The sequence below is a fragment of the Meles meles genome, chromosome 9 (assembly GCF_922984935.1).
Source record: "Meles meles chromosome 9, mMelMel3.1 paternal haplotype, whole genome shotgun sequence".
In the NCBI taxonomy this organism is placed as follows: domain Eukaryota; kingdom Metazoa; phylum Chordata; class Mammalia; order Carnivora; family Mustelidae; genus Meles; species Meles meles.
In genome coordinates, this window is record NC_060074.1 from 10,452,259 (window position 1) to 10,470,252 (window position 17,994).

General features: G+C 39.3%; 1 pseudogene; it reads left to right on the plus strand.

Moving 5' to 3' along the window:
* LOC123950372 overlaps positions 1–14,948 on the plus strand; it is an 87,270-nt pseudogene extending 72,322 nt beyond the window's left edge.
* The last annotated feature ends 3,046 nt before the right edge of the window (positions 14,949–17,994 follow it).

Consider the following 17,994-nt stretch of genomic DNA (forward strand, 5'->3'; position numbering starts at 1 on the left):
CATTTTAATTATTGGGTGTCTTGGCATGGTTCTCCTCAGGTTGATTTTGTTGGGGGAGTTTTTGTGCCTCCTGGATCTGGATTTATGTTTCCTTACCCAGATTAAGGAAGTTTTCAGGTATTATTTCTTCAAAAAAATTTTGGTCCCCTTTTCTGGGTTACCTATAATGCCAATGTTATTATGCTTGATGGAGTCTCTGAGTTTTGTAAGTCTATTCTCATTTGCTCAGCTTGACTGCTTTCCATTATTCTGTCTTCCAGGTCATTAATTCATTACTCTGCTTCCTCTAGCATGCCATTTATTTTATCGAGTGTATTTTTAATTTCATAGTTTTGTTCTTCATCTCTGATTGGTTCTTTTTTGATCTCTTTATAATGGTCTCACTGATGTCCTCCACTCTTTTCTCAAGTCCAGTGAGTATCTTATGACCATAACTTTAAATTCTCTATTCAGCATGTTACTTATGTCCGTTTCACTTAGGTCTCTTGCTTTGTTTTCATTCTGTTCTTTCATCTGGGACATATTCCACTGTCTTCATTTTGTTTATTTCTCTGTTTCTATGTGTTAGGGAAGTCAGCTATTTTGCCTGCCCTTGAAGGTAATGGCTTTGTGAGAAGAGGTCCTATAGTGCCATGCAGTGCAGTGTCCCCTCTTCCGCAGGACCTGGTGCTTCAGGGTGTGTGTCCTATGTGTGTCACCTGTGCCCTGCTATTGCATACTTACCACTTTTTTCATCAGTTCAGTTGTCTACAGTGGTTCTGTTTGCCTGTTGTGGGCAGTGTTTGGTCCCTAGCCAGGGCGAATGCATTTTAACAAGGTGTGCACCAGTCTGCTCAGGAAATGATTGTTGTTGGCAGAGTGGAGGTCCCATAAATCACATGGGTCGGGAGATGAGGTATTAGTGGTGTTCTGGGGGAGGGGGCTTGTAGCACCAGAACTGAGGCAGGTGTGATTGGAGAGGGTGGATCTGCTGAAGTGCTGATCCACACCTTGGTGTGATCAAGCTAGGTAGTGTATGTTGGTACTACATTGGTTCACACAGGTGGCAGGGAAAGAAAATGGCACCTGTCAACTCTTTTTCCTGGATGGATCTCCCCATGATCACTACCTCTCTGGGCCATGCTCTTGGATGAATAATTAACCCTCCTGTCTGCCCTAGACATCTTTCAAACTGTTGCTTCTATGCTGTATCTCTGCTGGGTTCTGTCATGTTGTCTTTTTAAGAGTGAGGACTCCACTTCTTAATGCCATCTCTGCTCTCCCAGAGCAAAGTCCACCAATTTTTATTTCTATTCTTTAATTCCCACTGGTTGTAAGAACTCATGAGATTTAGCCCCTCTTGTTTTCAAAGCCAAATGTTATGGGGATTCATCTTCCCCATGCAGTCTTCCCCAGTGTCATAGTCTGTTTTTCACCCTTCTCTGCACCATTGGCTCCCTCCCCACTCTGAATGGCCATGGTCTTTTTGCTCCCAAACCACATACTTACCCTTCTTCCTTTCTTCAATGAGACCTCTTCTCTACCTTTAGCTGTAGAGTTTGTTCTTCCAGTCTGGGTTATTTATGCCAATGTGAGTGTTATCTAGTTTTACTGGTGGAATGATGTGAGTTTAGGGTCCTCCTCCTGCTTCCTCCAGCCCATCTAGTATATTTTTTAATTTTTGTTATTGAGTTCTTCATTTCTGATTGGTTCTTTTATGTTTTCTCTCTCTTTGTTAAGGGTCTCACTGAGGTTCTCCACTCTCTTCTCAAGTTCAGTGAGTATCTTTATGACCTTTATGACCTTTACTCTATCAGACGTATTACTCCTCTCCATTTATTTAGAATTCTTGCTGTGATTTTTGTCCTGTTGTTTTATTTGGGACATATTCTTTTGTCTCCTCATTATGCCTAACTCTGTCAATTTCTATATGATAGGAAACTGAGCTATGTGTTCTTCAGCATAGTGTCTGTTCACTAGAATGTGGTGTTTCAGGGATGTCTCTGGTGGTGTTGCATGCACCCTACTCTTGTGGCTGAGCTTCTTTCGCCTTCAGTCCTGTTGTCTTCAGTTACTTTCTTAGTTGTGGGCAGAATTTGGTCCCTGTGTTTCCAGTGGGCTAGTTTTGGGTTTGAGCTGAGATAGCCCAGGCATTTGCTTGAGATGTAGTAGCACTAAACTAAAGGGTTATTTTCCTATGTTGTGCCCTGGAGAAATTTTGTTAGTGGACGCAGTCTGCAGTCAGACCAGATGTCTGCCCCAACCCACCGGTGGGGCCTTAGTCAGACTGGTGTGTGTGCGTGTGGTTATCTCCCCCTCTCACCATGGTAGGAGTTACTTTGGAGTGGTGCTGGCCCCTTTCAGAGTTGCTTATACCCTGTCAGACTTACAACATCACTTTGGAACAACTCCAGCCTGTGGCCTATTGGAGGGACCGGTCTACAGGAGACACAGGGACAAAGGCATGCTAGACAGGACAGGGTGAATGGTGTTAACAAGTTAGGTGGATGGTGTTGCTATTTGGCTGGTTCCCATAGTGTCTATGTGTCTAGGCTGATGGGGGTGGGGTGGGGTGGAGAGAAATGACACCTGCCAGTTCCTTTCTTCCTGGAGAAAGCTCTCAAACACCTTTGCCCCTCTAGCACATATTCTGAGATTAGTGAACAAATTTCCTTCCGGTATACCCCAGGCATTTTTCAAAGTACTATTCCTATGCTGTATCTCCATGGGGTTATTTGTTCTGCTGTCTCTTTAAGGGAAGACATTACATTTCCTCTCACTTTCTCTGCTGTCCCAGAGCTGAGCCTGCTGATTTTTAAAGTTCTGGGTAGTAAATTCCATGGATTATAAGAACTTGTGAAGTTCACCTCCTTAGGTTTTCAAAGCCAAATGTTATTGGGATTTGTTTTCCTCCCTTCAGGCTCTCCATGTTTGAGATGCCTGGGGTGTCTCTTTCCCTCTTCATGTTCCTGGCATCCCTCCTTTCTACAGATAGTCCCACAGGTCAATTTATCTCCCAATTATATCCCTGCCCTTCCTGCCCCCTTCCACATGGCCCCTTTTCTACATTTAGCTTTTCTATATTTAGCTGTTCTGCCAGTCTTTGGGTTACTTTCTGGGTTCTTTACACTGATTTGGGTGTTATCTAGTTGTATCTGTGGCATGAGGTGAGCTTAGGATCCTCCTACTCTGCCATCTTCCCCAGAAGCCTTCTGGGGAAATAACTCCTGGTAGATCTGGGCCTGGTTCTCTCGGGATTGCGATCTTCAACCCTGACTGTAGCCCTCACTGTAACAAGTACATAGAATGGTGGATGCTTTAGGTCCACATGAGACTCATTCACTCATAATTTCTAGGCATGAGGCCCTGGTGTTGGTAAGTGAAGTTGGTAAGTGAATCCATACCATAATTGACTCTCTCTCAGCATATTTCACTCAGCATAAGTACTTTAAAGGAACCTTTGTACACCAGCATGTTCCTGTCACTTGTTTACTGCCAACCTCCTGACAATCCTGCAACTATCCTCTCACAGATAAGGAAAATATTTGAACCATTACAGCTGTGGCAGAATGAGATTTTCTTCCCTTTAACCACTTCTTTATTTCCAATCCTTACCCTGGGAGGAGATGGGAGCCTTGCTAAGAGTAAGAAGTCAGTTGTTAATATGATAATATATTTATGTTTTATTATGAGAGGCAACTAATAACATGAAAATGACTTATTTTTCCTTACAAATATTCCACTCTGGGGGCATCTGGGTGGCTCAGTCATTAAGTGTCTGCCTTGGGCTCAGTCATGATCCCAGGGTCATGATCCCAGGGTCCTGGGATCAAGCCCCACATCTGGCTCCCTGCTTGGTGGGTAGCCTGCTTTTCCCTCTCCCACTCCTCTTGCTTATATTCCCTCTCTCGTTCTCTCTCTCTCTCTCTTTGTCAAATAAATAAATAAAATCTTTTAAAAAACCCCCAAATATTCCACTCTGAAGACTCTGAGTTTATTTCTTATGATGGATTACATGTATATGCCCTCCAGAAAACATGGGCATGAAAAAAAAATTGATGATTAATATGGCTTAATTATATAATTATATAAGATTAATAATGGCTAAATGTTTGTAACAATTGCCTCCATTTTGAATACATAATTCTTAATAATAACTTGTAATCTTTAAAAAATAACTTTCATAATACATATTCATTGAAAGAAAATCAGAAAATAAATTAAACAGAAAAGAAATGAAGCTATTATAATCAAGAAAAAGAATGACTAACATTCTTCCATGTAAATGACCTTCTAGAAGCATCTTTGTAAAGGTCTATTTGTACACACATTTATTGACAGGTTCTCCGTACCAGGCCTTGACTATTTGCAGTCAGATACATTCCTTCTTCTTTTTTATAAAAGGGATGACCAGTGTGAACTGCACTTCCTGTTCTCCTGTTACCACATCATCTGGCGTTCACTGAGGTTTAGCAAATGAGAAGCTTTTGTGAGTTTGGAGGGAGGAAGAAGAGAGAAGACAGGGTGTTGTATTCCCTTCTCGCCGCCGTTAGCAATAGCTCTTCCAGCTTCTGTGTGGCAGGGCTGTTAATGTCCTAGTTTCTGTCAACTGACCTTGGCCTTTGCGTTTTACTGTCACCACCTTTCCCTTTGTCCTCCTCGCCTGGGGTCTGGGGAGTGGCTTTCCCCTCCTGCGAGTCTGTCATCTCATCTTCCTGTGATTTCTCAACTCTTTCATCTCCTGCATATCCAGTTCTCTGATTTAAATCTCCCCTGTTTTACATGCTAGTGTGGCTCTTGTGCACATGGGTGGTTGCTGATGGATGCAGGTTGATAGCGATATAAATAGAAAATTTATACTCATCTAGGAGGTATCAAAATTGAATTCTGATTTCGTCACAACTGTTTGTGTTTGAAGTTGATTGAAGACGATGAATTTTGACCCTTACTGGAACTAACTGACGACACTGATCAGTGAGCTGCGGCACTTGTTGCCAACTGTTTAGACAGTGGAGTTGTTCCAGCATATCTGGAGGATGAGTTTTCTTTCTTTCTTTTTTTTTTTTAAAGATTTTATTTATTTATTTGACAGAGAGAGAGAGAGAGCGAGAGAGAGAACACAAGCAGATGTAGCAGGAGAGAGAAAAGCAGGCTTCCAGACAAGCAGGGAGCCTGATGCGGAGCTCGATCCCAGGACCCGGCTGGGATCATGACCTGAACCAAAGGCAGACGCTTAACAATGAGCCATCCAGGCACTCAATTTTCTTTCTATTTTCTTTCTTTCTTTCTTTCTTTCTTTCTTTCTTTCTTCTTCTTCTTTTTCTTTCTTTCTTTCTTTCTTCTTCTTCTTCTTCTTCTTCTTCTTCTTCTTCTTCTTCTTCTTAAGAGAACTAGTTTTCAATACTTAACTAGTTTTCTACTGTGAACACCTATTTTTTTTTAACACTTAAAACACTTCACTTTCCCCCACTAGCACACTTTCAGTGATTTCTCTACTACCTTAGGATCTCTCACAAGGTGAGATTATAGACAAAGTTCGGCTTTTTTTTTTTTTCCTTTTAAAGCTCTGGTAGTCTTTGTTTTATTGTTTGACACTAAAATACCATTTTACAGCATGCTTTTTATTATGTTCTATATTTTATGACTTGCCAAATGTATTTATGTTTCAATGGCATAATTTCTTCAACATTGTTAAACATTTAGTTTGTTTCAAATTTTTTGCTTGCTGTGATTAATTCCTTAACAGTTAAATATCTGAAAATATTTTTAATTATTCAAGTTGTAAATTTTTTGAGCAACTCTTCACTAAAGGTTTCAAATGACTTCTCAGTGATATGCAAGCTGCAAAGAAAATAAAACTGACAGAAAAACTAAATGGAATATAAATGGTAGTGGTTATCTTCAGAAATGTTTTCATTATTCATCTCCTCCCTCCCCTCTTTGTTCAGGTGTCCAACCATGTCTGACTCAGTCCACATGTCTCAGGGGAAAGAGATCCCACTCATGCTTCAGGCTGGGTCTGTGGTTAAGCCTATAACTCTTCACCAGGGATTGGTTTAGAAATTGTCATATGACTCAATCTGTGCCAATAAGCATCAAGGAGAGGTTTGCTGCAGATTATGGGAAAAATGCATCCTCCATAATCTGGGACTTTTCTGTCTTCTTCTCATTGTTGGGTGGCCCAGTCATTTCATATCCAGCCTCAGTAGGAAGCCCCATTAACCAGAGGGAGAAAAACAGAGAGCTAAAGACATAGAAAATGTCAACCCCAAACTACTAGAACTCATACAGCAATTCAGTAATGTGGCAGGATACAAAGTCAATGTACAGAAATCAGTGGCTTTCTTATACACTAACAATGAAAATACAGAAAGGGAAATTAGAGAATCGATTCCAATTACTATAGCACCAAGAACCATAAGATACCTGGGAATAAACCTAACCAAAGAGGTAAAGGACCTATACTCGAGGAACTACAGAACACTCATGAAAGAAATTGAAGAAGACACAAAAAGATGGAAGACTGTTCCATGCTCTTGGATTGGAAGAATAAACATTGTTAAAATGTCTATACTGCCTAGAGCAATCTATACTTTTAATGCCATTCCAATCAAAATTCCACCGATATTTTTCAAGGAGCTGGAGCAAATAATCCTAAAATTTGTATGGAATCAGAAGAGACCCCGAATTGCTAAGGAAATGTTGAAAAACAAAAACAAAACTGGCGGCATCATGTTACCCGATTTCAAGCTTTACTACAAAGCTATGATCACCAAGGCAGCGTGGTACTGGCATAAAAACAGACACATAGACCAGTGGAATAGAGTGGAGAGCCCAGATATGGACCCTCAACTCTATGGTGAAATAATCTTCCACAAAACAGGAAAAAATATTCAATGGAAAAAAGACAGTCTCTTCAATAAATGGTGCTGGGAAAACTGGACAGTGATATGTAGAAGAATGAAACTCGACCATTCTCTTACACCGTACATAAAGATAAACTCGAAATGGATAAAAGACCTCAAAGTGAGATAGGAATCTATCAGAATCCTAGAGGAGAACATAGGCAGTAACCTCTTCGATGTCAACCACAGCAACTTCTTTCAAGATATGTCTCCAAAGGCCAAGGAAACAAAAGCAAAAATGAACTTTTGGGACTTCATCAAGATCAAAAGCTTCTGCACAGCAAAGGAAACAGTCAACAAAACAAAAAGGCAACCCACGGAATGGGAGAAGATATTTGCAAATGACAGTACAGACAAAAGGTTGATATCCAGGATCTATAAAGAACTTCTCAAACTCAACACACACAAATCAGATAATCATATCAAAAAATGGGCAGAAGATATGAACAGACACTTCTCCAACGAAGACATACAAATGGCTATTAGACACATGAAAAAATGTTCATCATCACTAGCCATCAGGGAGATTCAAATTAAAACCACATTGAGATACCACCTGACACAAGTTAGAATGGCCAAAATTAGCAAGACAGGAAACAACGTGTGTTGGAGAGGATGTGGAGAAAGGGGAACACTCTTACACTGTTGGTGGGAATGCAAGTTAGTGCAGCCACTTTGGAGAACAGTGTGGAGATTCCTGAAGAAATTAAGAATAGAGCTTCCCTATGACCCTGCAATTGCACTGCTGGGTATTTACCCCAAAGATACAGATGTAGTGAAAAGAAGGGCCATCTGTACCCCAATGTTTATTGCAGCGATGGCTACGGTCGCCAAACTGTGGAAAGAACCAAGATGCCCTTCAACGGATGAATGGATAAGGAAGATGTGGTCCATATACACGATGGAGTATTATGCCTCCATCAGAAAGGATGAATACCCAACTTTTGTAGCAACATGGATGGGACTGGAAGAAATTATGCTGAGCGAAATAAGTCAAGCAGAGAGAGTCAAGTGTCATATGGTCTCACTTATTTGTGGAGCATAACAAAGAACATGGAGGACATGGGGAGATGGAGAGGAGAGGGAGTTGAGGAAAACTGGAAGGGGAGATGAACCATGAGAGACTATGGACTCTGAAAAACAACCAGAGGGTTTTGAAGGGGTGGGGGGGTGGGAGGTTGAGGAACCGGGTGGTGGGTAATAGGGAGGGCACGTACTGCATGGAGCACTGGGTGTGATGCCAAAACAATGAACACTGTTATGCTGTAAATAAACAAATAAAAAAAATACCAAAAAAAAAGAAAAAAGAAAATAAGATCCATGATGAAGAATTTCTTTTATAAATAATAAATTGAAAAATTTTTTATAAATAATAAATAAATAAAATAATGCATAGATACATAACAAAAAAAAAGAAAATGTCAACTCTAAAACCTCATCTTCTAGACATCCAGTTATGCAAACCAAGAGACTTTCTACATTTGAAGATAGGTTGAATGAACTTTTCTGTTATTTTTTGCTCAAAGCATCCTAGTTTGTACAGTAAATAAGCAAAATAAATACTAGAGGGGAGTGTTATGAATCCTAATGTTTAAAAATAAGAAAGAAAGAGAAAGAAAATGAAGAAAAAAATCCAAGTGATTATATGTCAGCTAGTTTTAAACATTTTTATATCTGACAAGAAGACTAGAGACACATTGATTCAGAATAGATATATCTATTTTTAATAAGTGTGGTTCTGGCATAAATATCTGTTGATATTTTTATTTATGTTGACAAATAAGATGGAAGTGAAATAGCTTTGAGGTATATTAGAACTTCATTGGTTCATCAAAGAGATGAGAGACTTTTTTGCTGAGTTGGGTGATAGGTTGTAGAATTCTGGAAAAATATTTCCTCAGTGTGTGTGTTTGTCTCTGTGTGTGCGCTTAATGGTGTAATGGTTACATTTTGTTATGATATGCATTTTAATTTGATGTAAACATTTTATCGATTCTATTGTTAAGTTTAGACCTCAGGTTAACAAACTACAGCCTTAGGGCTCAATTTCACCCTCCTGTTTCTGTAAATAGTTTTATTGAAACATAGCTGTGTCATTTATTTACTATTGTCTGTGGCTGCTTTCTCACTACCATAGTAGTGTCGGAAAGCTGTGACAGAGATCGTGCCAGCAAAACCTAAAATACTTATCATCTGACCTTTTATAGAAAATGTTTGCCAAATCCTGGTATCAATGATCAACAAAAGAATAAATCAAATCCTGATTTACCTAGTAGGACAGCTGAAGTCAATAGCTACATCCCCTGACTCCTGGGGGTGTCCTTCCATTGTCCCACACCAGTAGCTTCTCCCTGACATGTTTTCCCTTCCTATGCTGATCGGCTGACACTGGTTAAATCTGGAACTTTGGAAGAAGAAGGGGAAACATTTTTGAACTCCAATTTTGTCTGTTTAAAATGCATTTGCTTTAATGTAGTTAGTTCAGTGTTCCAAGTGCTACCTATTTTGCTATTTTATCTCTATGGTTTCTTACATTTATAAATAAAATATTTATTGTTAATATCTCTTTACTGCTTTCTGAATAAATAATTACAAACTTTTTATTTGTGAGCCATGCTATAGCAGATATGGTCCAACATAAGTTCCAAAGATTTATGATCTAAACAAGAATGTTATCATGAAACTATATAGAACAAGAGATCTTTGGGCTATTGAAGCCATAAGTAGCTTGATGCCATGGGAGAGACCACTGACTGAAACTTTGCCTTAATTATCCCAGTATGTCTCACCTGTGCAGAATTACCAGAGGAGCTTGTATAGAATGTAGGTCTTACACATAAAATATATATTTACACAGGCTCACTGAATGAAAGCATGTGGGACATTGGGTCTGTAAACTTCCAGCAGGTATGTTTGATCAAATACTAAGAAATAATCATGACCTTCCATGAGACATTAAACAGTCTTTGGGCCTCATTTGTAAAATGAAGGACTTGGCTTCTACGATTGTATGTTATATCTTAAGATTGGTTGTTTTCTCATAGTGCAGGAGACTCTAATGTGAAGGAGACGAGAACAATAATTATGCCTTTAAATCTGTTATTTGTTTAAAAATATATGCACACAAGAAACCTGAGTGGCCTAGTCAATTAAGAGGCTAACTCTTGATTTCAACTATGGTCATGATCTCAGGGTCCTGGGATCAAGCTCTGGGTTGGGCTCCATGTTTAGCATGGAGTCTGCTCCAGGATTCTCTCTCTCTCCTTCTGCCCCTCCCCCTGCTTGCACTCTTTCTCTCTCTCTCTCTCATAAATAAATAAATCTTTTTAAAAAATGCATGTACCCCTTTGTGCTGTAAGCATTCAAACACATGCACTTCTCTTGCCATGTGTTTTTGGCAATGGTAGACATTTGTGGCAGGACTACTATTTATACACAGCCTCTTGGGCATCAAATGGGCATCCCGACATGTTCTGGATTAGAGCATTTACCCTGCATCTGGTGCATTAGCTGGTGGAACAGTGGGAACGCCTCATGGGACACTGTAAAGATGGAGTGTGTATCTGATGGATGCTGCAGATGTTGTGCTTAAGGTTGTTACAGTGAACCATGCAGGTGGCCTGCTTCAATTGCGTGCACCAAGTGCAGATCCTTACAAAAGATTTTTGCTACCAATGATAAGTCAGATTGGTGACATGGGAAATAAACAACATCAAAATTCTCATTCAACTTGAGTTTAATGGCCAATTTCCACTTTTATTTTTCCTACATGAAATCCACAAGTTGCTTGATGGCCAAAAGCTTGGTAGTTTCTATAAATACTTCAGATTAGAGAGAGTAGAAAGTTATCTACAAAAAATGTCATGGTAGCTAAGAAGCAGAAGTTGAACTACACAGTGACACAACATTATGTTCCCACTGTAATATTTCCAAATAGACAAAATTGCCTCTTTAATATCTTTGTAGTATAATGTGGGCCATTTTGTCAAACCATCTTTTATAGAACATTTAATTTACCTGTTTTGCTTTTTTGCTGCTTAGGCCTGTACGACCTCCTCTTCTGCTCTTTTCCTGGATGTTTTAGCATGAACACCTTAACTCAAGTATGACAAAACCTTTGTCTGCCTGCCAATGGAAAATCAGTTGCCACAAGGAAGACATGTGGTAGAGGAAGGCAGAAAAGAACTTGGACTCCTAGGTTGTTCTTAAATTACTGCCAGCTTGAACTCAAACTTTTCCAAGACACAGACTGTGGAAAAGACTTGGTGTGTGTTCTTGCTGAAGAGCATTTCACAAAATAGTCTCCATGTACCAAGCCTGCATCCATGTGTATTGAAACAAAGTCTGGTGGCCAACGGGGAATGGGTCACCACCTACCTCTCCACTCACATGAATCCTTCTCAGTGCCCTCTTTATTAAGATTCAGAGAATCCAAGATAAAGGAAGATAGAATGAATCTTGAGATTCTAAAAAAGAACTTTCAAGAAAGAAAGCACTTTCTAAAGTAGTGTTAAAATTAGGAACAATTTCTAAATCATAATCTCTAAAACAAACTAGGTACCTTGGTTTTCTGGGGTGGCCATAACAAAATACCACAGACTAAATGGCTTAGCAACAAGAATTTTCTCACAACTGTGTAGTTGTGATTGAGGTTTCCATGTGTGTAGTCCATGATTGAGGTTTCAAGTTTGGTTTCCTGAGACCTCTCTCCTCAACTTGCAGATGGATGCTTGCCTACGCACTTTGTCCTCACATGGTCTTTTCTCTGTGTAAGTGCATCCTTGGTCTTTCTCTTTTTGGGTGTCCAAATTCCTCTTCTTATGAGGACACCAGTTAGATGGAATTAGAGCCCAGTCTATCTGCCTCACTTTATCACCTCTTTAAAGGCCCAGTCTCCAAATATAGTCCCATTTAGAAGTAGTAGAGGTTAGAGCTTTCACACATAAATTTTGGGGGACACAATTTAACTCATTACACTAACCCAGATTTACAGAAATCCATGAAATGTTTAGTATAGAGTGATTTTAATTTTCTAATAATACCCATTTTGCTTTTGGCTCTGTTAATAAGTCAAATCTACAGGATCAGAAAAGTAAGCCTGTTAGTAAAATAAAATTTTTTTTCACCCTGGTGCCATGGGCTGCATTTGTTGACAGATATCACCTTCACCTCCTTGATTCCATGAGTTCCCTTTGTACAGCTTTCCTAAAATAAGTGGAAGTGATGCCCTTGCATCCGGTAAATGTTCTTTTGTCCAAATTTAGCCATCCTTTCCTGTGGTCACCCTTTCACACCACATTCGTGATGCGACTTCATCCATATCATGAATGAACACTGCTGAAATCTTGACTCCTCACATCTACTAGTCTGCCGTAGCCATCCCATTCAGCACTTCTTTGACCCTATGAGATCTTTAGCCCATTGGCCTTATCTCATTAACAGCCCTCCCTTCTACCTCCACCTGGTCTTCTCTTTCTTTCCTGTACAACTTAAGATTCTAAGATCCATCACTGGAATTGCCTTCCTTCCCTTTCTCCCTGCAGGGTTGGCAGAATTATAGTCCTGGTAAAGCCAAGTCTTCTGCTTCCTGCTTCCCTGGCCCCCCAGCAGCCATAGAAAAGTACAACTTTTTTTTTTCTTACTATTCTCATTTCAGAGTCATAGCATGTGATAGAAAGAATAATCCTCCCCAAGAAAGATGCCCATGTCTCAAACTAGATTCACAGAAGGTGATGTAGTAACAAAGGCAGAGGCAGAGTAAGAAGTGTGGCAATGGAAACAGAGGTCAGAGAGAGAAAGAGAGAGTTGATGCTCTACTGCTGGTTTTGAAGGGGAGAGGGTATGGATCATGATCAAAGAATGCAGGCATCTTTAGGGTAAATACCCAGTAGTGCAATTGCTGGGTCATAGGGTAGTTCTATTTTCAACATAGTGATCCGAAGGGGCACGTGTACCCGAATGTTTATAGCAGCAATGTCTACAATAGCCAAACTATGGAAAGAACCTAGATGTCCATCAACAGATGAATGGATAAAGAAGATGTGGTATATATACACAATGGAATACTATGCAGCCGTCAAAAGAAATGAAATCTTGCCATTTGTGACGACGTGGATGGAACTAGAGCGTATCATGCTTAGTGAAATAAGTCAATCGGAGAAAGACAACTGTCATATGATCTCCCTGATATGAGGACATGGAGAAGCAACATGGGGGTTAGGGGATAGGAGAAGAATAAATGAAACAAGATGGGATTGGGAGGGAGACAAACCATAAATGACTCTTAATCGCACAAAACAAACTGGGGGTTGCTGGGGGGAGGTGGGATTGGGAGAGGGGGAGGGGGCTATGGACATTGGGGAGGGTATGTGCTATCATGAGTGCTGTGAAGTGTGTAAACCTGGCGATTCACAGACCTGTACCCCTGGGGATAAAAATACATTATATGTTTATTAAAAAAAAAATTTGGAAGGGGAGGCGAACCATAAGAGACTATGGACTCTGAAAAACAACCTGAGGGTTTTGAAGGGTCAGGGGTGGGAGGTTGGGGGAACAGGTGGTGGGTAATGGGGAGGGCAAGTTTTGCATGGAGCACTGGGTGTTGTGCAAAAACAATGAATACTGTTATGCTGAAAAAATAAATAAAATGGAAAAAAAAAGTTGAGAACAAAAAAAAAAAAAAGAATGCAGGCAGCCTCTAGAAGCTGGAAAATGTGAGGAAAAATATTTTCTCCTAGAGCCTCCAGAAAGAATATGGCCTTGGTAACACTTTGATTTTAGCCCAGTGAAATCCATTTCAGAGTTCTGATCTCTAGCATTTAAGACAATACATTTGTGTTGTCTTAAGCCACCAAGTGATTGGTAATTTGTTACAGCAGTAATAAGAAACCAATACAAAGCTCAAATGGCCACTGAACACTGTGTGACATTTGTACCTTCCAGCATGCTTGCTTTCCTATTCTCCAAAATAGCTCTTCCCTGCCCTAGCAGCTAATATAGCCTTGTATTTCATTGAGAACCTGGCTCCTGTTATGATCAGTATATGTATTTGTGTGCTCAACTACTTATATGTAATAATACACCAACCACATTGCTACTTCCTTGATCCTGTCATATGTTTGGCCCCTGGCCATGCCACTATCTTCAAGGAAAAGGGATGGAAGAGGAAGAGAAAAATCAACATCCTACTTTTCAGTGTTAGCTGAGTATCTGCTTGTGCTATAATGTATCCATAGTATATAACCTGAAGCTTCCTCATATTTATACCCAAAGAACAACTCCTGACTTAATATTTAAAACTTGGGTTTTAAAAAAAAAATAAAATTGTAGCCCAAATAACTGGTGGTTTTGTGTAAAAAAATTCCTTCCCAAACAAAGACATTACAAAAAACGTGGATACAACCTCTTCTCTCCCTTTGGGACCCCACAGAAGTTTATACTGTTGCTATGGGTCACTGCCTTGCTGGTGTTACCTATATTGTGTGAACAAGCCAGATCCAGTCTCCCGTCTGCAGAGATGTCCCTGATGCCAAGATCCACATCTTTGACCTAGGATGGAAGACGGCAAAAGCAGATGAGTTCCCACACCTTGGCCATATGGTGTTAGATGAATATGAACAACTCTCTTTTGAAGCCCTGGAGACTTCTCCTGTCTGTTCCAAAAAGTACACGGTGAAAGGCTGTGGCAAATATGGCTTTCACATCCAAGTATGGCTTCACCCCTTCCATGTCATCCATATCAACAAGATTTTGTCCTGTGCTGGAACCAAGGGGCTGCAGACAGGTATGTGGGGTGCCTTCAGAAAGCCTTAGGGCACAGTGGCCAGGGTCCATAGTGATCAAACTGCAGAACAAGAAACATGTGGTTGAAGCCCTGTATAGGGCCAAGTTCAAACTCTCTGGCCTCCAGAAAATCACATCATTGAGAAGTGGGGCTTTAGTAAATTTAATGTAGATGAATTTGAAGACATGGTGGTTGAAAAGTAGCTCATCCCAGATAACTGGGGTATCAAATACATCCTTAGTCATGGCCTCCTGGACAAATTGCTGGCACTGCGCTCATGAAAACCTTGGCACTGCCCTTCCTTATTCATGCGCACCAATAAATCCCATTTCCTATTAAAAAATAAGGATATGACCAAACACCAATCAGTGACTTGAACTCTTTACCCTAATGGCAAGGCCACATTATACCTATCCCTGTTACCTTAATTTTGGGTTTTGTGATTGCTTTTAAACCTAACCTAAAAAATTTATTATGAATTTTTTTTGCATAGAGGAGTATATAAATGCATATTTGTGGTTTAAAAAGCAGATGAACAGACACACACACACGTGTGTGTGTGTGTGTGTGTGTATATATATATATATATATGATGTTGATTGGGAGAGAAACTTTGAAGATCCCTGTGCTCCTTCCTCATGGCAACCTCATTTTTGTCCAAATTAAACCACCATCCTGAAATTTGTGTTAATGTTTTCTTTGCTTTTCTTTATAGTTTTACCACCTGCACAAAATATGACCACACATCCAGTTCATCTAAGACAATCGTGGTTTAAGAATGGTGTCCCTGAGTAATTATTAACAGTATTCCCTTTTCTTCTCAAGCGTCCTATTTTGAATGATCTAAATGAAATAAGGACACAGAATATCTGTATAGATTGTTATACAGTGACTTACTTATTTTTGGAGCTGAGTGGCAAAGTGGAAACCTAATTTTGTAAGAAAAGTGCATTATTGCCAGAGTTAGATGAAGGCTCCCAGAGAGCCTTGAGGTCATGATTTGTCTTTCATGGGTGTGGAATTTCATAAGGGCATCTTTTGGAGAAGTCAGTGGACAAAGCAGTGAGTTACTCTTGAGGAACACAGGGTTCACCATTGTCTAGGCATTTGTTGGGTTACAGTGTGGGTCAGGTTGTTAATCATATTTTTCGATCCTCTTTTAAAATTACTTTAAATATTTATTGAGGTATGATGTGTGTACCATGAAGTACATATATCTTAAGTGTATACCTGAGGAATTTTAATATACAACATATTGCTGTATCCAACACCCAGATCAAGATATAGAACACTTCTAGCCCCAGAAGACTCCCTCATGCCTCCTTCCATTCAAGGATGACAACTATTCTGATATTTATCAGCAGTGATTATTTGATCAGTTTTTAAAATTCATATAAGTGAGAAAGAAACATTCTCCTTTGTCTAGCTGTGTTTGCTCATTGATTATGTCTGAGATTCATTTATGGGATATCAGTTCACTTTCTTTCTTGCTATGCAGTATTCCATTGCATGGCTACACCACAATTTTTTTTCCCAATCCATTCTACTGTTGAGAGAATTTTATTTTTAGTATTTCCCTGTTCACTCTTATAAATGAGTATAAATGAGTACCAGTTTCACTATATCACTGACAATATACAGGAATTCCAGTTGTTCTGTATCTTCATTTTATTTTGCTTTGTCACTCTTATAATTTTTTCAGTAGTGATATCTCAAGGTCCAATGAATTATAAAATTTATAAAAGTAATGACCTCAAATGTCATTAGTTATATTAGCAGTCATTTAAAAAATTTTACCATTTCAGAAATTTTGATCAAAATTTTAATGGGAATTATAAAGATATTCACTATAAAGGAAGAGTGAGTTGACTGAGTTTGAACTATATTCTTTTTATAAGGTTATGTTAATCTATGGATGGAGTTGTGTCCCCTCAAGGTTCATATATTGAAGCTCTTATCTCCAGTGTAGTAGTTTGGAAATGGGACCTTTGAGAGATAATCAGGTTTAAATACGTCTTAAGCGCAGGGCCTTCATGATGAGATTTGTGCTCTTATAAGAGACACCAGAGGGCTTGCTCACCCTCTCTCATGTGAGAACACAGTGAGAAGGCAGCCGTCTGTACCCAGGAAAGTGCTCTCATCTGTAACCAAATCTGCTAGTATCTTGATTTTGGACTTCCCAGCCTCCAGCACTCTGAGAAGTGTCTGTTTTTTAAGCCACCCAATTTGCAGTATTTTGTCATAGCAGTCCAAACTAATATATTAAAAACCGATGTTCTACCAACAGGAATTCATATAAAATTTTGCATAGAGAAATGTTTAGAATTTTTCTCATATAACAGGTATAATTTTTTCCAAACAATCCATCACTAACAGGATGTAAAGAAGTACTTCTCTTTTCTAATTTCTTGATTACACTGAATTCTACTTGGACACAGAGAAAAAGGTGACTCCATACTATTTAAAAGTGGGCTAAGAGAAGATCACATTCTTGTGACAGATCCTTAGCCTGAGGAGTCCATCTCAGGGAAAGAAATGTAAATGATAGTCGACTGTGGAAATAAAAACTAAGAGTTTTAGAAAAGAAAAAAGTTGGAGAAAAATTGGGAAACAAGCGGTTTTATGACTGTGTTGCAGAAAAATCATTTAGCAAAGTCTTGAGAGTGAATTTAGGAAAGCTCACAATGGCTGTGAGCCCAATGAGAAGATACTATTTCTGTGTGAGCAGATTAAACTCGTTACTATTTCAGTGCAAATTCTGAAATGGGAAACTAAAAGGATTTCTATTTGAGGCATCAAATGCTGGCAATGAAAGCTGAACTAATCTCAGGAGGAATAACTATAGAAAATCATTCTGAAAAAGGATTTAGTTCCTTGCTGAGAATATGTGCTGAAAGAGAGAACCTGCCTTTGACTAGGGATAGAAAAGGGGAAAATGTAGAGAAAGCTACAGGAGATAATTATACTATTTAAATCAAGGCCACTCTGTTTAATTGACATAGCACACATTGATCATCTACCATATACCAAGTGTTGTGCTGTGTAATAGGGTACATGTGTTTAGAATCATGAGATGGTTAATTCTGGTTCTCAAATTTACATGAGTATGTGTACTACATTCCCCGGGAGACCTGCGTTTATCCTCAGAGTTGGACATACCTAGACCTATTTGCAATACTTGTGAGGGAATTGATCAGGCACAGATTTACATGAATGATCAAGTTGCTGAGATTAGCATCAATTCTTTCTCAAGGGTACTGCTTCATATGTTTGTTCAAGTAAGTAAAACAAAGGTAAAGTATCCTAGATATGAGCATTGACTTCTCA